At 51.6% G+C, this 26,850-nt stretch overlaps 1 protein-coding gene across 2 annotated transcripts in view; it reads right to left on the reverse strand.

Moving 5' to 3' along the window:
- The window catches only part of LOC113975537 (protein CEPU-1), a 353,640-nt gene that overhangs the window by 203,720 nt on the left and 123,070 nt on the right, over nucleotides 1-26,850 (reverse strand). The window lies entirely within an intron of this gene.

Below are 26,850 nucleotides of genomic sequence, written 5' to 3' on the forward strand. Positions count from 1 at the left end.
TGAGCATCCCAAACACTGAGCATCCTGAATACAAAGCATCCCAAACATGAAGCATCCCAAACACTGAGCATCCCAAAAACTGAGCATCCTGAATACAAAGCATCCCGAACACTGAGCTTCCCCAGTGCCAAGCATCCCGAACACAGAGCATTGCAAACACTGAATATCCTGAATGCTGAGCATCCCAAATGCCGAGAAGCCTTAACATGGAACATCCTGAATGAGGAGCATCCCAAACACCAAACACCCCAAATGCTAAACATCCCAAATGCCCAGCATCCCAAACACTGAGCATGACAAATGCTGAGCATCCCAAACTCCAACCATCCCAAACACAGTCATCCCAAACAACGAGCATCTCAAACACCAAGCATCCCAAATGCCAAGCATCCCAAATTCCAAGTGTCCCAAATGCCAAGCAACCCAAACACCTGGACACAGACCATCCTGAATGCTGAGCAACCCAAACTCCAAGCATCCCAAACACCGAGCAACCTGAACATGGAGCATCCCAAACACCGAGCAACCTGAACATGGAGCACCCCATATATTGAGAATCCTGAATGCTTAGCATACCAAACACCAAGCATCCCAAATGCCAAGCACCCTGAACACTGAGCATCCCAAACACTGAGAATACCACCCCACTTAGCCCCAGATCGCAATCCAGAGATGAAATAATGGTGTCTGCAGCCCCAAGCCCTGCTCTCCTGTGCATTGGTGTGGCTCAGCTTCCCTGGGTGGAAAGCAAAGCACAGCATGGAGGGTCCTGGTTCTGCCCCCTCAGCTCTGAAAGGGAATTTGTTTCCAGCAGTGTGTCTTGGGATTCAATTTGGGGGCTGTCAGCCCTTGGAAAACCCCAAGGACTTCATCCAGACCAACCCTTTCCTGAGCCATCAGCAAAGAAGGATGACACCACCAAATGGCTGTGAAATGCAGGTGAGAAGAGGGAGCAAAACCCAGGAAAGGTGTCAGACACCTTCACTGTCCAAAACAGGGACAGCTGGGGGCCTTTCCACCCCACAGATACAGCTGAGGGTCAGCAGAGCAGTCCCAGAGACGTGTTTCTTGGAGCAGCCCTGCATCCCTCTGCATCCTGCACCTCCAATCCTGTTGGGGAGCTTTTGGGATTGCAATGAACCCCACTGCCCCCCATTGATCTGCCTCTGGATCTGCCTCTAGATGGATCTGCCTTCAGGAAGGGCTTCCAGAGGGGTTCAGCTCCTCCCAACCACAGCCATCCCCCTTTTACCCAGCTCCCCAAATTTCTCTGCCTCAGATGCATCATCAGCTCTGTCCTTTAGGGCCTTGCCCAGTCTCTCCTGAATTATCCAAGGGGTTCAGAGCGATGGGGTTGGGGGAAGGAAAACCTCTTGTCTTTAGGAGGCCCAGCAACAAACTCCAAAAGCCCACAATGAAAAATAATCCATAAATCTGGCCCCAAACAGCAAATACTATTGATTCCTATCAGAGGAAGAAGAATAGGAATTAGAAGCTCCTCGGAACAAAGCCATTTTCCTCTGATGTACATAGATGGGGGGGAAAGCCATTTTAATTACTGATCAAAAATAAATGACTTGCATTTGCCAGGACTTTTTTTTTATTATTATTATTTTCGAAATTACTTTTGTAGAATGACTTAAAACTTATTAATATATTTATAAGGAAAGAAAACAGCCATAAATGCTTGGAATGCTGAGCCAACGAATTAATTAACATCAAATTACTGGTGGTTACTCCAGGTTGATACTAAACATTGCTCCTCTATTATGTGGAGGATGGACCAAAAAAAATCTCTTGCAGCTGTTAATTATTTCAATTATTAATTTTACTTAATAATTCATATCCCTTTCCCGACCCCCTGGAGTATGTTACAGTATCTACATTTCTTCCTCTCCGTCTCCATTTCTCCCTCACTCCACTTTCAGCACGACAATCCATCACTCCACAAGGTTACTGGCTTCAGGAGAGAGGTTTGGGGGTTTTTTTATTATTATTATTTTATTTTATTCTTTATAATCGACAGTCATTTCCTCAGAGAAATGCCCCCAGTAAATACCTGCTCGAGAGAAACGATAATAAATCCTTAAAGGTGAATTTTGCTGCTCTTTCCCCCTCACGTGCTGCCTTTAAAGAATAAAAAAAATAATATGTCTTAAAAAAAAAATAAAACCGCCCTCTGAGAGCCCAAATCCTTAATAGTACATACATGGAGAGTGAATTACGAATAAATCCACTTTAAAGGCAAGCAGGGAGGATTTTTTTAAGCACCTTTTAGGCCTGGATTAAGGTTCTCAGCATCGCCCAAGGCTGAGCTTGGTCCAGGGACCCTTCCCAGCGATGGCCCCGAGCCCAGGGAGCAGCAGAGAAAGGGACACAGGCACGAGGGGTCATTAAGGAGATTTATTAATGGACTCATCCAGAGAAACTGTGGATGCTCATCCCTGGAAGTGCTCAAGGCCAGGTTGGACAGGGCTTGGAGCAACCTGGGCTAGTGGAAGGTGTCCCTGCCCATGGCAGGGGGTGGAATGAGATGAGCTTTAAGGTCCCTTCCATCCCAACCCATTCTGGGATTCCCACATCTTCCCATCACGTTGCTGATCTGAAGGGATCCCTTTCCCCCAGGAACTGGCCACTGAAATTTTGCCTTCTACTTCATTTTCATCTTTCTCTGGTTGGAAACTCAGGAAGAAGAATTTAATTGGGCAAGTCTAGACTTAAGTACCTGTTCTGAGGATGTATTTTTTTATCAATATGCCTGAAACTGCAGTAACTCAACACTTCAGCATCATGTGGAGACACATTTTATAAAAGCATTTAGTGACAGGACAAGGGGGAATGGCTTCCCACTGCCAGAGGGCAGGGATAGATGGGATATTGGGAAGAAATTCTTCCTTGGTGAGGGTGGTGAGGTCCTGGCACAGGTTGCCCAGAGAAGCTGTGGCTGCCCCTGGATCCCTGGAAGTGTCCAAGGCCGGGTTGGACGGGGCTTGGAGCAACCTGGGCTAGTGGAAGGTGTCCCTGCCCATGGCAGGGGTGGAACAGAATGATCTTTAATGTCCCTTCCAACCCAAACCATTCTGTGATTCCCACATCTTCCCATCACGTTGCTGATCTGAAGGGATCCCTTTCCCCCAGGAATTCCTCATTAGGTGAATAGAGCCCTTAAAATACAAAAGGATTTTAAAAAAAAATATACTCACAGCATTTTCCTATTTTATCCCTCTTTCTCTCCCAGTTTTCAAGCACTCAGCATCTGCCTTTTGGAGCTTTTGTGCTCAACCACCTTGAATAGAGACTTACTTCAAAGGCAAAAGGAAAGTTGGGATTACAGCAGGACTCTTCTATCAGCCAGAACATCAGGAAAACTGGCTTTGCTTTGGGAGATGGGAAAATATTGTGTGGGTGAGGGTGTGCAGCTCCTGAAGAAAAGCCCTGTCACCCCCCAAAGGGAAAGGGTTGGAAAAATGGGGGGAAAAAATCAGAACTTTAAGAAATATATATAGATTCACATTCCTATCTATGTATTTTTTTTCCATAAACCAGTTTAATCCTACAAACCCTTGTTGCATTTGGTGCTGGGGGGGTGTTCAGGGTTGTCCCAGAATTTGGGATTGATCCACAGCATCATTTTAGCTCGTGCCACCAAACTGCCTGCTGCTGAGTTTATCTGGAAATTAATTTCCAGATCAAAGGGAGCCTCTTTAATGACAGAATACAAATGGGGGTTGGTGGAGGATGGAGAAAAGAATGAAAAACCCCATGGCCCTGGGATATTTCTTGCTGTCGAGGGGATCCATAATTCTGATGTGGGTTTTGGGGAGGAGAAAGGAGGAATTTGGTGTTAACTCTGGGCAGAGAGTCCCAAATTTGATTCCAGGCAGGAAACGTTTAAGGAGAAGCGAGAGCTCCCCACCCTAAAACACAACAAAAGCCCTCATCTATTGATCTTCTCCCTTGATCTAAAGGGGAGAGATAAAATGTCGTTTGATGCTCTTTGCTGATCTCTGGAGGGCAAATCAAGTCCCAAACGAGGGCAGCAGCAGGCACAGAGATACAGCTGCAAAAGAGACACTCCAGCAAATAAACAGGACTGTTGGTTTAGGGCTGTTTCTGGGGGGAAAGGGAGGGAGGGGAGAGGTCACTTTCAAAACATGGTTTTTTTATTAATTCACCTATTAAATGTGAATAACAAACACTGATTATTTGCTGGATGGCCTGACTGGTATTTGCATATTTTCCAAGGGGATAACAACAATTTAGAGCCTAAATATGACAGCTGGGTGGCTGATACTCCGCTGGTGAGCCCCAAAATGGCCCTGCCTTCCCACAGCATCACTTTTCCAGGGATGCCCAAGTGCATGGCAAGAACAACCCAAGCTTCTCTCACACCCCTGCCAGGCAGCAGGTAAAAATCAGTCCCGTTTTGAACAGCTGGGGAAACTGGGGCAACACAAATGGGCAACGATTTGCCCGTGCTGGCTCAATAATGTGGATATAAAAGGGATCTGAGACCACTTTTCCCGTGTAAAGCACTAAAGCTCCCTCCCTCCCCAAGAGGCTCTGAATAACTGTGTCACTTTTCCTGCAATTTGCAGAGGCCACACGCTGTTCCTCTCTTCCCCTTGCTCCCACTGATTGGCGTTTCCATCCCGGCAACGTGGTGCTTTTCCATTCTCCCAGGGAAATGTGGCTCTTTAGGGGCTTGTTCTTCAACAAGGAGAGGGTTGGAAAGCAGAGGGCAAAGCCCAGCAGCCCCCGCTTGGACCCAGACCTACAGGAAATCTGCATTTTCCTCCAGTTTCCCCGTTTTTTTCCTTTTTTCCAAGCACAGAGCCACACACACCTTGTAGCACGATGATGGGTGATCCCATTCCTGCAATTCTTCTCCCACCATCAGCTCATCTCCGACTTCTCACCACCTTGTTGATGCAGGGAACCAAATCCTGACATCTTCTCCCTGGATTAAACACCATGGCTTTGCCTTGTCCTGCCTGGCACAACCTTGGATTCCAACCCAGCTCACTGGATACAACCCTAAAATCAGAGTTACCCCAGGGTTTTCTGCCCCTCTGGCCCCAAAGCTGCTCCCTAACAGGGGACAATGTGCACAGCACCAGGATCATCATCCAAAATTAGCTCTTCCAACACATGCAAACAACAAACTGGTCCCACACAGTTCCTCCAGACCCACTTTCCTTTAAGGAAAGGGCTGGGTTTTGGTAGCTGGCTCTTTTTTTTTTATTCCCCCTCTTTTTCCTCTTAGGCCTGGATGGTTTAATGAGCGTCCTTTTGACCTAGGAAACTTAGTTTTAATTTTCATCCCTTTATCCGGAGAACAATGTGTCCTGGGGGCATCTTTGAGCACAATGTACACTTTCATCATCAAAACAAATGCTAGAAATACCCATCTGCCACGTTATCAGAGCGTGTTGGCTCAGTGAGCCGGACACCGCTTAGGGGACAAGGGAGGCTTTTACTCTTCTCAAAGTCATGAGCGCTCCCTCTAAGCTCTTTAGCATTAGAGATTCCTGTGGAGACGGGTATTAGAAGCTCCATTTCTTTTTTCCCCAGTCAGGAATGATGGGAGATGGAGCGTTCTTTGGAGATTTCTGTCCTACGGGGGAGAAAACAAGAGCGGATCCTCTGTCAGTCATCCTGGTGGGTGCCTTGTAGGGTCTTGGGAGCACGTTGATCCCTGGGTGATGCTGCTCAGAGGGAGGGATGGAGCAGAAAGCTGGATCCAAAGGCAAGGACTCAGCTCCCAGCTGAAGGTTACCCAGGGTGGGCAAGTATCCAAGAATGCTCCGCCTCAGCTTTCTGTCCCAAAAAGAGGAGTGATGACTGTCGCTGATTTATTTTACCATAGAACCACAGACTGGTTTGGGTTGGGAGGGAACTTAAAGATGACCCCATTCCACCCCCTGCCATGGGCAGGGACACCTTCCACTAGCCCAGGTTGCTCCAAGCCCTGTCCAACCTGGGCTTGGACACTTCCAGGGATGGGGCAGCCACAGCTTCTCTGGGCAACCTGTGCCAGGGCCTCCCCACCCTCCAAGCGATTGCACTCCTGGGTTTGGGTCTCCAGCTGATGTGCACCAGCTCCATTTAACACCCTCCCTTATCCAGACCTTATCCAGGCCTTCCCAGTTCCCCCACCAGCATCCAGATAACCAAGACCATTCCATGCCACGACACTCAGCTTTCTAGGATTTGCCTCCTTCCCCAAACCCACCCTCTCCAAGGAGCTTTGCCAGCTACCGTCTCCTCTCTGTCTCAGACCGGAATAATTTGGAATAAGTTATAATAATAGTAAACATAGTAAAAACAACAACAAATCAAACCTGCTTTGTTACTCCCCAGGCACACACATTTGTCTTCCAAGCGACAAAGTAATCACATTTTTGGGTCTAATTTATGACGTGCATTTCAGTCGGTGCCTTGGGGCGTTATCACAAGTCACAGCCCCAGCACGCCACGGGAGGAATCCAGGCTCTTAAATCCTCACCTCCTTTAGCTCCTCCACCTGCCAACAATTCCAAAGACATCTTTCCCCCTGGTTTGAGCCGATTGCAGCAGAGCCCAGGGATGGCATCCCACCTCCATGGGGGAGAACTGAGCCCCTGGAAGCAACAGCCCCGTGGGAAGGGGCCTCACAAAACCCACTGAAAGCTGAGCTGTGGGTAATTTCCTAAGGAATTTGCATGGAAAAGCAAATTTACCTATTAGATTTCATGTTCTCCCTTCAAAACTTAATGCCCATTGTTACTGTTTATGGGACACTGACACACACACAGAAAACCTTGGAAACATGGAAAAATGCAGTGGGTTCTTCCCTCTGCCATGAGTTCTTCCCAGCAGCCATGTCACCCAGGCAGCAGTTGGAACACAAGGTGAGGGCCTTGCTGAGAGGGATGAGTAGCTGGATCTTGGGGGAATTTGGGGCATGGCTCAGCACCTTCCTGGCTGAATCTGGAAGGATGGAATGGGAAGGTACGAGGCCCCTGGAGCAGTAAAACTGTACCTGCTGGCAGCTGACCACTGCCCAGCCTTTCCCTCTACACCAAGGAGGTATCAGAGCTTCCAGGAGAGATTTCCATGCTCAGGGAACTTCCATAAAGGAAGAAAAGGGCTTTTCCCCTATTTTGGCCATGAGTTCACCTGTGCTGCTGGGATTTTCACACAGCAAGTATCAGTTTGTGCTTAACTCGGTGAAGAAGGAGCACAGTCACCCCTACATGGGGCCAGAATAAGCACCGAGCCTCTGCCAGGCCGGGAGAGGGGAAGGAAATGTGATGGGGGCTGTGATTTCCTCCCCTAAGATAACACTGAAGAAATCTCCCCCTCAAACCAGAATAATCACATTTCTTGCCAAGGAGCACAAGCCCTGTGGCAGGTCGGGGATGGATCTCAAGAGCTGACATGTCTCTCTGCCGTCTTCAGCTGATGAAGTGTCAAATGAGATGGAACAGAAAGTGAGACCCATCTGGGGAAGCTCCAACAGGCTGATTGATACCAGGAGGAGGAGGAGGAGGAGGAGGGTGAAGTGACTGGAGCACCACAGGGAGCTGCTGCCGCTCACTCCCGTGCTCAGCAAGGTGATGCCAAGGGGCAATTTTGGGCTGGCCAGCCCCGAGCATCATGATCATTTCTCCTCTTCCTCCTCCTCCTCCTTCTTCTCTTCCTCCTCCTCTCCCACTGGCCAGGGTGATGTGGGAGCAGCCCTGGGAATTGTCAGTGCAGTCAGCACTGACAGCACTCACAGTCCTCACCACAAACAGCAATGATCATTAATTACTGTCCTGATTCATTAGCACAGGGGGCCCTGGGCAGGCTCCTCTGGAGCTGCCAGGTGGCTCAGGGGGCTGTGGGTGCAGGGCTTTTCAGGGTGGCTGGTTTTGAGTATTGGGATCAGCGCTGGGATTTTTAGCACTGCAAGAACAGGGAAATCCATGGCTCTCATCCCTGGGTCACGCTGACTCCCCAAATCCCCACACAGCCCCTGGGCTAAGGGCTGCAATGGAAACAGGGAGGGGATGGACATGTGCTGGGAAGAGCAATAATGCACCTGGGGATCACTGGAGGGGTTTAATGAAGCTACACCACCAAGAAATGGGGGAGTTGGTAGAGAGGAGAGGACACATCCCCTACCTTTGCCCACAGGATCTGCATCCCACACAGGGATTAAGGAATTTCCAGCCTGACCCCTGAACTGTCACAGCTCCCTCCACCCCAAAAGGCCATCAGCTGCTCCAGAAAAGCAGAGGGTGACCTTCCAGGTGTGGGTGGATGAGTTTTCCTAAAGGACCTTATGGAATTTGGTCCCGAGTTAATGGAAATCCCCTTCCAGCTCAAGGAGAGACCTTGTGCCTGGGGGTCTGGATAGTCAGGGACTGAGGCAGGGCACAGGACCCACCACATGACCAAAACCCTACTCACAGAAAGCCAAACATACATAGCCATGAGGTGCTGTGTTTCATGATACCCTTTAATAGGATCAGCAAAACAGGGCCAGCATATAAAATACAGCTGCTTAGGAGATCACAAAAAATACTTTAATCTGCAGTGGCTCCTCACCTCCAGGGGCATGTGAACTGGTACACTCTATGTGCTTATTTAGCTGATCCTGTTAAAAAGGTATCAGAATAAAGCAGAGGGGGAAAAGAAAAGAGAACCCTTCGTTGTGTGAACTGAGCCAGAGAAAACTTTCCCTCTAGCAAGACTCTGGCAAAAATCCCAGTCCCACTCCACTGGTGCTTTGAAATACAAACAGGAGGATCTGCTGGTCCTAAAGAGCATTTCCCACTGCCCCGGGGCTCGCTGCCCATGGAGAGGTCCTGGAGATGCTCCTTGGAGCATCCTTGGAATAGTCATCAGAGCCTATGCAAGGAAAAGCCGGGAGAGAAGGCAAGAGGGAGATGTGAGAAAGCAGAAGCATCCTGACCACAGGGAAGCCTCGATGGGCAAGTGCCTTGGAAGGAATAAAGCACCACAGATTTTGTGTCCAGCCTGGAAAGGAAGGTCCCCTGTCCCCATCCCTGGGTCAGAGCTGCAGAACAGAGCCCGAGGGCAGGGGCAGAAGGACTTTGTCATGTAGCAACACTGTGGGAGAGCTGGGAAGGAGGGAGCAGTGCCAGGCTGGGGAAGGATGCTCAGCAAAGCCACTGCCTGATAGAGACATCACAGAGCCCTGTGCATGAGGGAGAGAGGCAAGAGCTGCCTCACAGGGCTAAAACCAGGGGGAAAAGCCACAAAGGAAGGCAAAGACAAGATACAAAACCAGCTTTTGGCTACCCTGTGTAAGTTATCCAGCACTGGTGGGAGGCAGGAAGGGCAAATCCCTGCTCTGGAAGGGTTTGCTCCCCGCCAGGTTTGCTCCAGCTGCTGTCACCCAGCTCCTTCCAGCCTGTTGCTGTTGACTTTTTTATTCAGGATCTGTGGTTTGGTCAGCTCTACACAGCAAAGGCAGTAAAGCAAAGAGCTGAGTGAGGTGTGAGAGGCACAGTGAGGTGAGATGGCCATCGGAGCCCCAGGCACCACACAGCCCTGGGATCAGCTGATGGGAAAACAGAGCCATTTCTCCAGCATCTCCTGCTGCCCTGCAAAGAGCCCAGCAGTGAATTTCAGGGAAAAAAAAAAAACAAACCAAAAAAAACCAGACAAAAAACCAAAACAAGGCAAACCCCAAAAGGTACCTACAGGGTTCCCTCATTTCGTGTGAAGAGATGGGATCCACAGGCCAAAGGACCTTCAAAGTGTGAGGGGACAAGAGCCTCAGGATGTTTCTCACACATGCTTCCCACAGGGGTGGAGTCCAGGAGCCTCAGTGCCAGAACCTGTGCCCAAAGTTCTCACTGGCAATATTCCCACCAATCACAGCTCCTGGTACGATTTGGGGAAGAGGAGGAACCTACCTTGAAACCACCAGCACACCAGCAAAGAACCTTCTGCTTGTTGAGCCCTCAACACCAGTAAATCCCCCCTAAGGAGAAGGTTAACAGCCTTATTTTGGGGCAAGTGAGGTTTTGGGGCACAACTTGCCCAACATTATCCCAAATCCCTGCACCAGACCCATGAGCTGGAACTGGCTCTTTGATTTAGCCATATTATTCCTTCAAGGAGACACATTGCAAAACACCCAGCCTGGACTGAGGAATGACCAGGACCCCTCCTGCCCGGCCCTGTCCCCATCCTGGGCTGGGCTGGTGGGAGTCAGTGCTTGGGGCCAATTCAGCCCCAATTTCTTCCCCCAGACGGGAATCAAATTGAAAACCCTGCAGCTGTGGCCCTCACACCACACACCACGTGGGATCCAGGGACAGCAGCGCCGGTGCCTCCAGCCCTGACCTTTATTTTCCATTAATGGAGCCGGGTGAGTGTCGCCTGTGTTTGAAGCTGCATAAAATGAACTGAAAATAAGAGGGATAAACAGCAGCAGTTAAGGCTCTTTTCCACACTCCCACACTCCCCCCCTTTCCTTTTCTCCTGGAGGAATGCTGAACCAACTGCAGCAAAGTTCTTGACACGCAGGGAGGTGCTCCCATGCCCAGCTGACTCACTGGGAACCAGCTCCCTGCCAGCTGCCTGAGCAGGGAAGACAAACCCCGAGGAAAAGTGGCTCCACGGGGGGAGGTCTGCAAGTCCCCACATGTCAGAAAGCATCTGGTTCAAGTGTGAACAGGACAGAGCCATCCCATCCCCCTCTGGAGAAAGATGGAATTAAAAATAAGTGAGCATTCCCTGGGTGGAAAGGGAAGGAAAGGAATGGGAAAAGGGGAAAATGGTGTTGAGGCAATAATTTAATACCATACTCTGAGCAGGTGCCATCCACCCATGGATACAATTTTCCACCTTAACTGGGGTATTTTATACCCCTACTCCTGTAGCTCATTGAGCATCACTTTTTTGGTGAAGCCCATAGAGAAATGAGGGTTCTCTTTGGGAAGAAATCCTTCCCTGGGAGGGTGGGAGGCCCTGGCACAGGTTGCCCAGAGAAGCTGTGGCTGCCCCAGCCCTGGAAGTGTCCAAGACCAGGTTGGAGCAACCTGGGCTAGTGGAAAGTGTCCCTGCCCATGGAAAGGGGTGGAACTGGATGATGTTTAAGGTCCCTTAAACACAAGCCATTCCATGATTCTTCCATAACCTCCACGCTGAGGAAGCCAGAGGAGCTGGAAGGCTCCAGTGGGAAACAGCACCACCAGAACAGCTCTCACTTGGACTTTTCCACACCCAAACTGCCATCAGAGGGAAAGGAGCCAGCTCCAAACTTTTAAAAACATTAACCTTCGCTGGTATTTGCAGAGCAAACAGGGACCTCGCACAGATTAAATGGCAGCGTGTTGCTTCCTTCTGCTATTCCAGTTTTAGGGAGCCAGGTTTAGGATTCCAGTGCATGCTGGGCTAGGCTGCTAACCCTTTAATACTTTAAATCCAAGCTCATCTCTCAGCCAGGCCTTTAATTTAACTTTAGCTGGATAGCTGCCCCATGTTTAATAAATAACTATTGACTATTTAAAGAGCACCTGGGTTGAGGTTTCCCACCTCAGGCTGGGTACACACGTGCAAATACACAGTGCCTGTTACTGCCTTATTAAACCTTAGTCCTAGGCATCAGCTTAATAGCCACTTGCTATTTAATTAGCCAGGGAGTTCAAGGCTTGTTGGGGAAAAAAAATTAAATACTAACAGGACTAGATCTGACAGACCTGGGAAACAGCTCCTCCTTTCTCTTTGCTGTCCAGAGAGGAAATGGCCATCAGGGAGGGATCAGAAATCCCAGAATGGGTTGGGTTGGAAGTGGCCTTAAAGCTCATCTCATTCCACCCCCTGCCATGGGCAGGGACACCTTCCACTAGCCCAGGTTGCTCCAAGCCCTGTCCAACCTGGCCTTGGACACTTCCGGGGATGGGGATTCCCAACCTCTCTGGGTGACCCCTCAGAGGTGTGGGGAGGGTGAGGCTCCACCTGCCCCATTGTCCCCTTTGACCCAGCACAGGGGGGGGCTGAAAAGCCTGTGAAGAAGCCCCAGGACACCACCCACGGGGCCACCAGCCCCACGTGGCTGCAGGGTCAAGCCAAGGGGTGCCCAAACCCTCGTTATCCACAAAAGCAGCCACTGAACCTCTATCTCTACAAAGTTCAAGCCCAGAGCTGCCATCTCTGCATCTCACTCCTAAAATCCCCACAGGAGCACATCGAGCCCTGTGGTTTGCAGCAGGTGCCGTGTGTGCCTCCCCTTCCCTTGGACTCAGCATTCCCATATTTCACCCTGCATGACCAATATTTAAAGGTAAGCTTCCATCACGAGCCAGGAGGATTTATCTCTATGGGTTTCCATTAACAGTAATAAGATGAAGGCAAACAGCCTCATACATTCCACTCTGGCCAGGAGAAATGCCTTCCCTTCATTAGATGTCTGCTGGAGACATGGAAAGGAATGAGCACGGAAGGGGGAAAGAGAAAGGAGAGGAAGAAAAGACATTCCCAGGCTACTTCTAGCCTTGTTTTTGTTGGGAAGCTGGTTGGGATTAGGATCATGGAATCACAGAATAGTTTGGATTGGAAGGGACCTTAAAGCCCACCCAGTCCCACCCCCTGCCATGGGCAGGGACACCTCCCACTGTCCCAGGTTGCTCCAAGCCCCATCCAACCTGGCCTTGGACACTTCCAGGGATGGGGCAGCCACAGCTTCTCTGGGCAACCTGGGCCAGGATGTCATCACCCTCCCAGGGAAAAATTTCTTCCCAGTATCCCATCTAACTGTGCCCTCTCTCCACGTAAAACCCTCTCCCCTTGTCCTGTCACTCTCTGCATTCATGGATTTGGCAAACACCAGCTGGGAGGGCCCAAGGCGGCCCGTTACACCCTCCTCCTCCTCCGTCAGTGCTTGCATTCCCCTTTCTCCCAGCAGACACAGATTCCTGGGTGGACTGGGGCTTATTTTGGCCATTTCTTTGCAGCATTTCTCACTCCCATTCCCTCTGTCCCAGTGGACGGTGCCATCTGCCAGCGCCTCACCCCGACAGCCGATGTTGTCAGCGCCACGCTCGGCGTCACTGTGAAGGTGACACTTTCCAGGGGGCTGCTGGCTGTGGCCTGTGAGTGCCTTCAATTTATGCACAGAGCAACTTCTAAAAAAAAAAAAATAAAATTAAAACGCCACTAGAAGAGACTTTGTAAAAACAGCCATTACAGAGCGCGAGGCTCTCAGATGTTGTTATTGTTGGAGCGAGCCCCAGAGATAAGGGCTGGAATCGGGGCCCTGCTGGGCACTTCACAAACATGCAAAAATCATCCCTCCCTTCAGAAAAGGTCTGTGTTGGCTCTGAATTACAGCACAGACAGAGGAGATTCAGGGCTAAGCCGAATGTCAGATGTCTTATCATGTGTTCCCACCAATAGATGGTAACTCTGAAGCCTACTGACAGCCAGCTAAAAGTCATCTTGGTGTTTTGGTCAACATGCTCAGCTACTCCTTGGCTGAACTCTTCAGCCTTCTGCTTCCTCTCCAAGTAAAGGTCCTTTAGCCCCCTGAAACCAACCCAAAAAAAGTGGTCAGAGAGCACCAAACCCATGAATTAACCCACCCAAAGCTGGGTAGGGCACTAATAGCATGGTCCAACATCCTCTGTATCATCAGTTTCTCCTGCTCTTCCTTCTCACTCCTTGGGTGGACACGGGGTCCAGACAACCTTTGCAAAGCTCCAGCGCTGCTGAACCAAGTCACTGCTTTCCTGACATGACATTTGTTATCCCTAATTACCAGCTTGGCTTCATTTTAAAGTCATTTGCACTGATTACTCTGACTGCTGCCTTGGGTAGTCAATGACTTAGATTAACGGAGCACAGCACACAGAAAAATATTTAAAATATATGTATATTCACCTAAATTCCTTTAATGTCCTGCTTTGCAGTGTCTTGGCTTAAACTGATGCCCACTTGTGCCTCTAATCTGACACGAGCTCAAAGAGCCTCCTGGCATCAATCCGCTCAATTCCCTTCAGAAATGTGTAAGCCCTCAACGAAGCCCCTTCTTAATCCCCTTTTTTGCCAGTGATTACAGGGCTGGTGTCTCTAACTCAGCCTGGATCAGAGGCCCCACGTCCCCATCGAGTCACCTTTTGCTCCCTTGGCTGCTTGGTGTTGCTCCAGCAGCGTCACCAAGCCCACGGTCACCTCCCCTGGTGTGGTCTGGCAGAGGGTTTGATGTGTTTTACAAACTGCTGAGCCTTCAGGGGAGTTTGGATCCACGCTTTCAAGATTTTCAGGAAAAGCAGCAGACAAGAGAATTGCAATTTAAACCCAAAATAGGGGAGAAAGTTGAAATTCTCAGTGCTAAATTCCACACTGTGGCAAATCCACAGCAGAAAATAAATTCCCTGGATAAGTGTGTGCTTCAAAGATGGACCTCAGGACCTCTCCCATCCCACTGCCATGTACCCCAGGACTCCTCACTGCACCCACTCTCATTTCACCCCACTGAAATCCCTATTGCTGTGCAGACATCCCAGTTCCTGCTCCAGGTGATGTCAGCTCCCCTGAGCTCGCTCCAAAAAGCCACAGATCCCTTTGGCTTCCCAGCTGGCATTGACTTATCCGAGAATCCCAGAATGGTTTGGGCTGGAAGGGACCTGAAAGATCATCTAATTCCCACACCCTGCCACAGGCAGGGACACCTTCCACTAGACCAGGGTGCTCAGTGCTCCACCCAACCTGGACTTGACTCCTGTCTTTCCACGGCCCTCATGTTGGTGGGAGCATCAGGGAATTGGGAAGAGGCTGTGGAAAAGGCTCCGTGGGCGGACAGACAAACAGCCGGGCACGCAGCTCCCCCCGAGCCGGCGCTTCTGCCTCTGCTTCCTGCTGGGCTGGGCTGTCGTGCTTTAGCATGCAACAAACTCCTTCCAGACTTGGCATCGGGAGGAAAAGCAGCTGCAGGAGCCCCGGCCAACTCTCGGCGGGAGAAAACACGCCCGAGGCACAGGTCGTAAACACACGTGCGGAGAGGCTGCTCCGAGCAGGAGCAATTCCAGCTCGGCAGAGCCGGATGGCAGGAAAGCAAACAAATGGCTGACCAGCAGGAGCCTGCTCTGCCCACGGCGTGCGGGAGCTGGGGAGGGCTCTGCCCGGCACAGCCAGGCAGCTGCTTCCCAAAACGGAGGGGATGGGCCTCGGGGATCCAGAAATCCTGTGACACCAGCGTGGGATGGGAGAGGAGGAGGAGGAGAAGGAGGAGGAGGAAGGAGGAAGGTGGAGGAGGAGGAAGGTGGAGGAGGAGGAAGGAGAGGAGATGATGCTGCCGTGTTGAATGGTCAGTGTGTTTGCACAGGGCCAGGGATGATGTGGCGCTGGCTGGAGAAGTGACCCACACCTATAAGGAAAATCCCTGAGATCCAGCCTGGGGATACAGTGGAGACACCCTGGGATGGGCTGGGATGGCACAATGCCCGTTAGGGGTGCAGTGTTTCCCACAGAGAGGGTTGGGAAGCCCAGGATAACTCCATGTCCGGCAGCACCGGAGAACATCCCCTCACCCCTTCTCCCAGCAGCCCTTCGCTGCTCCCACTTCCCACCCCGTCAGCACCTGCACTGCTGCAATGAGTTCTGTCAGTCCTCAGAGCCCTGCAAGTGGGGACAGAAGGGCTTCACCGCCAGCCAGGCAGGATCACAGAGCAAAGGAGGGAGCAGAAGAGGTGGAGGGCCAAGCCAAAGCACCCGCACAGGCACCGCAGCCCGGCCCCAGGATGCTCAAGGTCAGGGAGGAGTTGCAGCTCCGCGTCGCAGCCGCGCTCCGAGAAATCACGTTCCCCCAACTTATCTCTTCTTTTTTCCCAAATCTTCAGCCGAGATGATGGGCTGAGAGCGGGGAGGATGCAGGGTGAGGACCACGGGCCTCTTACACGGCTCGTTTTCGCCATCTAGTGCTCAGCTCTCCACCGACGATCCCACCGAAGCGATCCCACTCCTTCCACTGAAATCCAGCCGGATCATTTCACAAGTACAGAGCTATGCAGAATAAAAACCCGCATTTCCAAGGCAGTTCAGACCTGGCCCCTGTGCAGCTGAAGCCCCAGAGCAGGACATGGTCATAAATACTCATATTTTAGCCACTTTCAAGGAGGTTTTTTTTTAAAAACTGAACTGAGCAGTCCCATATTGGCACAGAAAAGATTCAGGGAGGACACACAGTTTTCAGTCCATGAAACTTCATTTTCTTCTCCTGCTTCCCATGCCCCTTTTCCTTGGCTTTGAGAAATCACTGGGAGTGCCTCAGTTTCCCCAAGCAGAGGAAAACTTCTCTCTTTAACAACACAAGGAAAATCATCTCTGGTCAAACCTCATCAGTACGCTGGGAATTGTAAGGGAGCGAAGTCGCCAATGTCTTCTGGAAGGATAAATGCCCGATTGGATGATGTTTTCCGTGAGATCCACGCAAAGGAAAAGCAGATTTTGATGTCCACCAGTGTGTCCTCCATCAGCACAGATATTTGCAAACTCCTTGATAGGGAAAACACAGCGAGTCCTTCCTGAGGCCCAGGGGTAAAATGCCGGAGCAGGTGTGGATTTTCCATCCCTGGAAGTGCTCACAGCCAGGTCAGACAGGGCTTGGAGCAACCTGGTCTAGTGGAAGGTGCTCCTGCCCATGGAAGAGGGTTGAGCTAGATGACCTTTATAGGTCTCTTCCAACCCAAACCATTTGATGATTCTGTGACCCTGTCTGGGGAGGAGCACAGTGGATGCTCCAAAGAGCAGGAAGAACAGTCCCAGCCCAACGTGGAGCTGCAGCAGGGACCACATACACCAGAAAATGCTGAACCAGAGCTCACCCCCCACGCTGAGCCTGTTTCTCCCTGCAGGATGCTCAGCTGCTGCAGGCAGGGCAGTGCTGCCCAGGGAGGGTGGTCTCCAGCAGCCCCTGATGTCCCCAAAGTGCCACCAGGCTGCTTTGCCGTGCTGCAGGAGGGCATTGCCATCTGCTGACAAGCCACAGCCCTGCATGCTCCTGCAGCACGCCTTGCCTGCTCCTGCTGCTGCACAGGCAGGGCCTTCCTGCTTCCCTCCTGGCACTGCTCCCACTGGGGATGGAGCCCAGCAAGCCCCTGGGGTGGCATCCAGTGTCCCAGGCAGGATGATGCCCCTGGCCCAGGATGCTGCCCGGCCCCATCCCAGTGTGGGAAAGGCAGCCCCATGTACAGCAGCAGCTTCCACTCACGAGTGAATAATCAGCTTATTACAGATTCAGATAGAAAATCATAATATTTGCTAATCACAATATTAATTTCTTGCTAATTGGCTGCCTGATGGCACAGGCAGAGCAAGGGGGCACCAGCTGGCTGCTGAGGCAGTGCCTTCCCTGGCTGCTGCACAGCACCAGAGCTTTGGGCTTCCTCCAGCAAAGTCAGGGGCAGAAGTCGAGGTCCCCAATTCCCAGGATGGGAACAACTTCCAGCCTTTCTTGCCAGAGAGATCCTCACCCTCCACTGCCCTGAGAGCAGGAGGAGGGGAAGGGGTCAGGATGAGGGCAGGGAAGCTGGGCTTAAACCACAACCCCATAATGAATTGGGAGAGGAGCAAAGCAGAGGACCCAGAAGCTCTGAGCAGCATCTCAACACTTGCACCTTCTTTTTTTTTGCAGCATCCCACTGTGAAGGCGACACCACCACTCCCCCCCATCCCATTTTAGGACTGTCCCCATGTCCCCTCCCTTGGGGACAGGGTCTGGGGAGGAGAGTGGCAATTCTGCCCCCTTCACAGGTAACCCTTCCGCGTGCTGCCTGTGTGACATTATGCAGGTTGGATGCCAGGCAAGGCTGATCACAGAGTCATTGCTGCTGCTGCTGCTAATGAGGCCCTTAGGCTAATTAAAAAGACGAGTAGAACACAAAAACATAATGAGGAGCCAGTTTATCAGTCAATCGGAGGACATGAATACGCCAATAAAAGTTTGAACTACCTCCTTGCTGCCAGCACCCCGGCCTGGCCCAGCCCCGGGCTGGAGGGAGACCAGACTCCACTAAACGGTTTTGTGCTTTCCAGCTGCTGGCCGAGGGCAAAACGGGGGGATGAGAGGCCGGGAGGAGGTGTGCAGCCTCCTCTGTGCCCACCGGGCACGGGGCTGTTTGCTTGTACTGCTCAGAGGATGCAGGGTTCGAACAGCACCTGAGAGAGGGGTGTGGGCATCTCATCCTCTTTGGAGCTGGAGAGCTCCGGGAAGTCCAGAGGGACATTGAGGGAGCCCTCAGACCCAGCCCTGTGTCCCCACACTCCATGGGCATCACACTTGGCACCCACTGGATGTTTCAAGGCTTTTCCCTGGCCACCACCAACATCCACGTGTGCAGAGCTGCTCAGATCCCTGCTCTGGATCCATGAGGATGAAGGATGCTGTGGGAGCCTCCTTCTAGCCAGGTCCCTCAGGGCTGTGGTCCCCTCCCCCGGGTTTCACATTAGCCTCTAACCGGGCGGAACAAACGGGCAGGAGAGGCTGCAATCCCACTGCCAGTGCACGATTCTTGTTATTAATATTATCATTATCATTATGACTGTCCCCGTGGCAGGCTCGGGGAGTGACGGTGGGAAGACGAACACCTCAAGTGAACCACGGAGCTGGCAGTGCCTGGTCACACGCCAGAGGCACCCAGAAAACATGGAAAGGTCCTGCCTGGCCCCAGCTGGGGGTTCCAGCATCACCCCCAGCCGGACACCCAGCCCCGCTCCCTGCTCCTCCAAGCCGAGGACACAGCCGGGAACTGGTTTTGGGGGTGGTTTTGGGGGTGGTTTTGCTGACGAATTCCTTTCACAGACTTCCTCACTCAGCCCTCCCGCTCGGCTTGTGGATGAACCGGGAAATCTCTGGGGCGTCTTTGTGCTAAACAAATGTAAACACTTCTACCTAAACAGCAACAGCTGGAGCTGCCGTGTCTGGGCACCCCAGGGCACCCACAGCACCGGCACAGCCGGCACGGGCAGGGAGAGAGGGAGGGAGGATGCGAGAGGACTGCAGGAGGGTTGGGAATGGGAAGGGGCAAAGCGGCATGAGAGAGAAGGATGGGGGGAAAGGAGACATCCAGTGGAAGGGGAGAATTTGGGAAATCGCCCCTTCTCAAACCTCTCCGCGGGCACTCAGTCACTGCCTGCATGTCCAAGCGCCTCATTTCCCAAGCCATCTCCTGATTATTGCTGTGCCTCACGTTCCCTCGCAGCAGAGAAATTCCAGATCTATCAGCGGAGCTGTCGGAGGCTCCTCCCGAGCTGCGATTCATCACAGGAGGCAGACGCTTTGCAAGAGGAGGTGATAACGCTCCATTCGAGGTCCCTGTCCCCAGAGCTGGGGCTGGTCTGTCCCCGGAGCTGCTCCCCACACCCAGATACTGAATTGGCAGCGGCCACCCGGGCAGGGGACAGCTGGCACGGGCTGGCTCTGCCTGCAGGAGATGCTCCCTGCAGTGCCCTCCTTCAGCCCAGATGCAAAAATTTCCTTTTTTTTAGATTATTTTCAGCACTTTCCTTTTGTACCACCCCAGAAACTCCATGTCATTAACCCCACCAATGCACGGTCACTCCCTAATTACACCCCTGGGGGGTCCAGACCCGCCAGACCCTTCCCCCTGCATCTTCCAGTACCTAAAGAGGGATCACAAGAAGCAGGTAGAGCGACTTTTTACAAGGGCGTGGAATGATAGGACAAGGGGGAATGGTTTTAAACTAAAAGAGGAGAGATTTAGGTGGGATATTGGGAAGGAATTCCCTGTGAGGGTGGGGAGGCCCTGGCCCAGGTTGCCCAGAGAAGCTGTGGCTGCCCCATCCCTGGAAGTGTCCAAGGCCAGGTTGGACGGGGCTTGGAGCAACCTGGGACAGTGGGAGGTGTCTCTGCCCATGGCAGGGGGGTGGAACGAGATGGGTTTAAGGTCCTTTCCAACCCAACCCATTCTGGGACTCTACGACTCTCATTTGGGGCGGGGGGGAGCCCCCAGTCTCCTCTTGGGGGACCCCTCTGCAGCCCCAACTCCGCTCCCCCTGCGTGCCAGGCAGGCTCCGAAATGGAGACGCTAATTAAATTACACCGCCAGCCAAAACTGCTTCGTCAAGTAAATAAATAAATAAAAATTAGAAGGTCATCAAAGTTGTGTTTGGAGACCATCGCATTAGCATACATCTGCATAGTAATGAGGGGAAAAAAGGGCCATTTAAAGAGAGCTGGTAATTTAGCCAGCCAAGTAAACTTCATTACCTTTAAGTAGCGCCCGCGACAAGCACTAATTCACACCTTTAACGACCCTGGCACAGATGGCAGAGAGGGCCGGGGGAAGGCAGGGGCAGCCAAGGTGCCCCGGACCCCCGCGGGGCTCCAGTCAGTGCTTGGGGGTCGCAGCGCCGTCTCCGAGCACCCTCAGCACCCACCTGGGCCGGGGACTGTTAGTGCGGGGGGGTGTCGATGCCAAAACTTCGCGTTCTGGGGGTGCAACAGCCCGACCGTGGCATATGGGGGGGTTTGCTTCAGCTCCTGCATCCCACCGGGGGCTGAGCTCCCTCTGAACCCCCCCGCCAGAGCACAGCAAACCGCTCCAGCTCCGCACCAGTGCCACCAGTGTCACCAGTGCCACGTCTGGCGCCGCAGAGGCAGGTGGGGAGGAAAATGGGAGAAACGGGGCTGCTCCCTTCCTGCCTTCGGATACTCCAGCACCCCGCGCATCCTCCCAAGCATTTGACTCCTTGTAGTACCCGCCGGAGCCGGGCGAGGCCCCCACAGCCCCGCGGTCCCCTCCCTGCCGCTCCTTTAGATGCAGCATCCGATTTCTTCAGGCTGTTATGTGTGTATTTATTTCCAATGGGGTCAGGAGTACCAAGGTTGTAAAATAACACCTTTTCCCTTGTTTTCTCCCCGGATCTCACACGAAGTCAATTATCTCCCGGAGGCTGTGCTCCCTGCTCGGCTCTGCCTTATCAGCCACCCCAGGGGGGCAGAAAACCGGGCTGGGGGATGAAGGAGAGATGGGAAGAGGGAAAACACAACCTCCTGATGGGGATTTCAAGCCTCCAAAATGACAATTCCTTGCGAAAGGCAACCGGCAGCACGTGAGTGCTTTGGGAGCCACTGGCACGGGAAGCCCAGCTGGGAGGGTTGCAAGCGCCTTCCAGGTCTTGCTCCCGCACTGAATCCCACCTCCAGCTGTATCCAGAAGTTAAATTGCCACCCTCTGGTGGGCAGCAGGAGGGGAAATGGGATACACGCATCCCCAGGATATGTGGCAGTGCTGTTTTTTAGCACAGGGCTGTTTGTCCTGAACCTCCTTGCAGAGATTCCCCCCTTCCCCTTGTGGCCTCCTTCCCGGGGATTCAGCACATTTTTCCTTTGGGCTCCATCCTCAACCCACGGAAATCAGAGATTGCTTTATTGGACTCCCAGGGCTCTGGAGAAGGGCTCGAAAAGGCAGAGAGCCACAGCAGGAACATTACAGGAGAAGACACCGGCTCACTCAGCACGTCAGGATCCCGTCTGGGAATTCCAGGTTCAAGCCCCCCTCTCACAGCCAATGTAACTGAAACCTTGTCCATGAAGCCAGGACAACATCCTCATTTCCTCCTTCCCCCTCCCCTTCCCTTCCCGGTATTTCTAAGGAGCCTTTTTCGCCCTGTCTCATTTCATTCCTCATCAGGTGCTTTCCCAGCGCATAATCCCGGCTCGTCAGGCAGCCCTTGCAGAAAGGAGTAAATCCTGTTTGATCCAGTCCTGTGCACTTTGAACATGCAGAGGAGCACCTGAGGCAGAAACACGGTTCCCGGGTGCGGGGGGCGCTGGGCTCCTTAATTACTCGGCCCCGAGTCCTTGAGCTGCGGTAGAAGCGCTTTAACACGGTCATTTCTCAGCTTATTTTCAGCCGCTTTCTCCCTCTCTCTTTAACTCAAGCACCGGCAGAACGAGCCAACAATTGACGGAAAACAATAACAACGTTTTTAACAGACAAGGTCGGGGTTATTTCTTTGCTCTCTCCCCTTCATGAGACAACAGAGAGGATGATGGTGATGATTACTGCGGATTTCACGCCCTGATTGAGGGCCTACGATGAGCTGAGATCATTCATTGACTGGGTTCAAACTGAAATGAGGGGAAATTCAGGTTAGATACACAAAAGAAATTGTTCTCTGAGAGGGTGGAGAGGCCCTGGCACAGGTTGTTCAGGGAATTTGTGGCATCCTCATCCCTGGGAGTGTCCAAGGCCAGGTTGGATGGAGCTTGGAGCAACCTGGGCTAGCGGAAGGTGTCTCTGCCCATGGCAGGGAGTGCAAAGAGATGATCTTTAAGGTCCCTTCCAACCCAAACCATTCTGGGATTTTCTGATCAGATTCTATATTGGCATAAGAAATTGGGTGAGAGACAGGGGGATACTGCGTGTTTCAGCCTCCAGGAAAAGATGTTTATGGATTTGCTGCAGGCTGTGTGCTGGGACAGGACCGGATAACTGGGATCACCAGCGAGCTTCTTAACCACAGAGGGCTTTCACGTCGCCATCCACATCACATTCCCACCCCCAGGAGTTAAGCAGGTTGGACACGGACCGCCGAGATGGGGAACAGAATAAAAAGAGTTGAACTGGCGTGACTTAATCTGAGGCAGCCCCCAAAACACCCTCTTGGTGCACAGCTACACCTGGGGTATTGGATTTATTTTTCTTTGTGTTGTGTTGACTGGACCCATCTCCGAGCAAAGCAGCTGGAGCCGGACCAACACGGTCAGACAGACACTTAGAAGCAGCACAGATATTATTATGAAGTATCTGCGTTGCCACAACACATGGTTGGCCCCATTACGGCACTTTCTGAGCACCTCGTAATTACAGATGCTGTATCCTCGCAACCCTTTGCGAAGGCAAAGCACCACTATTGCTTCCCATTAACAGCCCGTGATCTCCGATCCGGGAGGCAAAGAGACAAAATAACCCTTACACAACGCTGGAAGTGCTCAGCAAGATCTGCAAAAGCATCAGTGCAAGTGCCTGACTCGTTCTGCTCCTTGGATAAAAACCGCCCAGGGCATCAAAACTAAACCTGGTCACCCGCGGCCCTGACTTAAAAATCCTCCAAGAAGAGCATCAGGAGAAAGCAGAGCCCTGGAAGGTCATCCCGTCCACCAGATCCATCCCACCCACCCTGGCAGCTGCACTGGGAGGTGACAGGGTGGCACTGGTGATGCTGCTGGGTTAAAACGGGAGGCAGCCACTGCTTCTCCTTCCATCCCTCACCAGACACTCTCCCTTGCCTTTCATCTCCATCCCTTCCTGGGTACCTCTTCCTTGCCTTCTCCTTCCATCCCTCCCCTTCTCCTTCCACCCCTCCCTGGATTCCTCTCCCATCCCTTCTCCCCAGCCCCACCAGATCCCCGAAACCTTTTTCCCCAGCTGCTGCCAACGAAAGACACTTCACCAGACCAAGTTGTGTTGCAAAGTAATTGCAGCTGGAAGGCAGAGCCGCCGCCGCGCCCAAGCACCGGGCGCTGCCGCTTTGAAATCTGCGAGAAGAGCTCCGGAATACGTTGGGAATAAAAACAACAAAGCAGAAAATTGGGACAAGCCGCACTAATACAGTGGAGGTGGGAGCAGGCAGTAGCTGGAGAGTGGGGGTGGAATGATTCTCCTTATTCCCTCATGAGATATAAAGACATACATATAATATCTATATAATTTTTAATATTTTTTTAAAAAAATGTGTTCCTGCTTTTTTTTTCCCCCTTGAATTCCAGCCTGGTTTCAGATTCTGCTGCGCCACTAACTCCAGAGCAATCCAAGGCATTCTCCTGGCTCACACAGGGATGTACCTACCCAAATTTTAAACCAGAAAGCAGCAGTGACCAAGCTACAGTTAGAGCTTGGTCGCCAAAACCCTCCTGGCCAAAACCCTGCAACCCCCATTTGCAGAGTGACATAGATGAATAATCCAAATACTACTTCCCAAACCTCTTTTTAAAAAAATTATTATTATTATTATTATTATTATTATTATTATCATTATTAAACCCCCTTAGGATGCAATTCTTTGGATTGGCATTTCTCCTGGCGTGGAGCTCTGGGCTGGCAGGCACCCACAGGCATCACTGCAAGATGGATGATTAATCCAGCCAGACAGGGATACCCCTGGAAATCTGTGCTGTTCCCTGGAAATCACCCGGCTGCTCCCCTCCAGCGGCACCTCACAGAGGTGATCCTGCTTGGAGCCCGACATATTATCCCCATTTCTTTTCCTAATCCCTTTTATTTTGTTTCCTAAAGCACCTCACTTCAGTAATAACTTGGAGGGATGTCTTGGGATGCCAAATAACAAAATGCATTTCCGCAGCGGCTTCATAATTAATGTTTGCATCGTTTATCTTTCATGGAAAGATTATTCTGACTAACGAGGTTCTGGGCCACTAATTCATTACAGTGCCTTGTCACTTCCTGCTCCTTCTTATTACCCAGAAATAGACTCATTAGTCAGAGTGCAATGACAGGGAGAAATTGTGTTCGTTAATTTAATTCCTCTTCTCTCCCTTTCTGGGTCGGTGTTTGTCCGAAATCAGGGATTAAAAGGAGAGGGAGAAATTACGACCTGTTGTGGTGCTCGGTGCTTCCCCCCTGTTTTCCATCTGATTCAGGGAGAGACAGAATTCCTGAGTCCAGCACTTCCCTGCAGGGATGGCTCATCTGCCAGGGCTTGAGCCTTAAAGCTTTCCCAGGGCCTGGGAAATGTTGGATTGTAGTTGAATTTCTTCCATCGGCCGCAATCAAGGGATGCAGGGAACCAGCTGCCCCCGACTTGGGTGGAGCTGACACAAAGCAAACCCCCACCAGGTCCTGCTGAACCCACCCCCTTTGCAGCAATCCCTAGAACACCCTTCCCTTTGGGAATTCCCCACCTCGGTGTGATGGAATTACAGCTCCATATTTCATGATTATCAGTTTCTGCTTCTGTTATCTCCCAGTGGCACTTCCAGCTCAGCATCCCCCCAAAAAGCCTAAAGAATTATAGAATTAAAGAATATCCTGAGTTGGGAAGGACCTACCAGGGGAGTGTTGGTTAAATGTTCCTTGATCTCTGGCAGTCTTGGGGCTGTGACCACTTCCCTGGAGAGCCTGTTCCAGTGTCCAAGGGATTTAGTCATGAGCAGCAAAGAAATAAATAAATAAGCCAAAGAGAGGGGAAAGAGATCCCAAATGAGAAAGGATAACAGTCACCAGCTGGGGCTGAGGAAGAACCACTTCCAGGTCGTGCTTCCTCAGTATAAGGAGGAGGTGCAGGGACAGACAGGGGGAATTAGAGGAGAAGAAGGAGCAAAAGCTATTTTATCCCCTCCCATATCAGCTAAAACCTGAACAATTTGTGCAACACCTGCAGTATTTAACACATTTAATACAGCAAAGCCAGGACCCAGCAGGACACCACGATGCTCCAAGGCATCCACTGCCAGGGCTGCTCAGCACGGAAAGGGTTAAAAGCCCTTGGATTTACACGGGTTTGGCAGCATGTTCCTGGTTTTCCTACAGGTAATTACAATAATTGAGGGGTGTAAACACTTTACAGGAGAGATCAAAACCGGGGGTGTGAAAGGGAGAGGGATGAGGACAAGCAAGATCAAAGGAAAAATTATTACAATCTATGTAGTGCTGATTCCTAATTCCTGTGAAGTCTGACAGAGGGGCTGGAGGGGTGAGGGAACAGCCTCGACGTGGTGTTAATCTCCCAGCCCATATATTCCCGCATTTTTTATTGAATTATACACGGAAGTCTCCATCCAGCACCGCCCCAAACCCAGCCCTCTCCAGCCTTGCCCCGGCACCACGGGGCACCTCTTCCATTCCCGACGCCAAACCACATGGAGGGGAGGCACAAGCTCATCCTTTTGGGGAAGGAACTGCTCAATTTGTTGCTCTTCCAAGCGGGACACGAGGAAAAACTCCAGAGCTCGGGACTGCTTTGACTTTGCGGTCCCCCCATCAGCGATGCTCTAATCTGCGCTCGGCAGGAGGATCCGCTTTTCCCTGCGGGGTCGGCTATTAACAGCCGACGTTTCGTTTAAACAAAGCCTTGAGATTGTCCAAATATTTGCCTCAAACACACTTTGTGTGTTGCCTCTCAGCTCGGCTCCCCTCGGGGGTGTTCCGCTCTGCTTTTCCCATCCATCCCGGGTCCCGCTGCCGCCGGCGGGGCTCGGGACTCGCCGGGAGCGCGGGGATGGGATCTCGAGCATCGCCAGATAAAGCAAACCTCGAGCCTACGCGGTGACTGCCTCCCTCGCCCCCAAACAAAACATCAAAGCGAAGGAAAAATTATCTTCTTGGAGCAAAGTGGGTTGTAAGTCGTTTACTTTCTATTTTCCCGTTTGTTCTGCAAATCCGGGCGGGAGGAAAAAGAACACCAAAGTTCAACACGGAAATCAAAACATTGACTTTTTTCAAACCTTTCTTTCCCTCCCAGCTCCCCCCAAAACGGTTCAATTTATGTTTTTAATACAACTAATTAAGTGTTTGCAGGAACGTGCTTCAGCTCCTTGTCTCTTACCCATGTCTCCATCCCTGCTCCTCCTGACAGCCCCACAATGGAACAGCAAAACATGCTTGGAAAAGGGTTTGACACTTCCTTTTTGGTAATAAGCAGATGAGAAACAGGGATATGGCTTAAAAAACATTTCCCCCACAATGAACAACAGCAATCTCAGAGAGTCCCAGGGAGCTGCACACCCGTGCAAACCTGGGGTAGGATTTCATGGGCAAAACAACTCCATATAGGCCTGTGATCTCCGTGGCCCATATTTATTCTCTTCCAGCCTCTTTTCCTAGCTCTGCCTTCCATTTGAGTCAAAAAATGTAGATTTCCACG

Source organism: Neopelma chrysocephalum, unplaced genomic scaffold (assembly GCF_003984885.1).
Source record: "Neopelma chrysocephalum unplaced genomic scaffold, ASM398488v2 Primary Assembly neopelma1_138, whole genome shotgun sequence".
Lineage (NCBI taxonomy): Eukaryota > Metazoa > Chordata > Aves > Passeriformes > Pipridae > Neopelma > Neopelma chrysocephalum.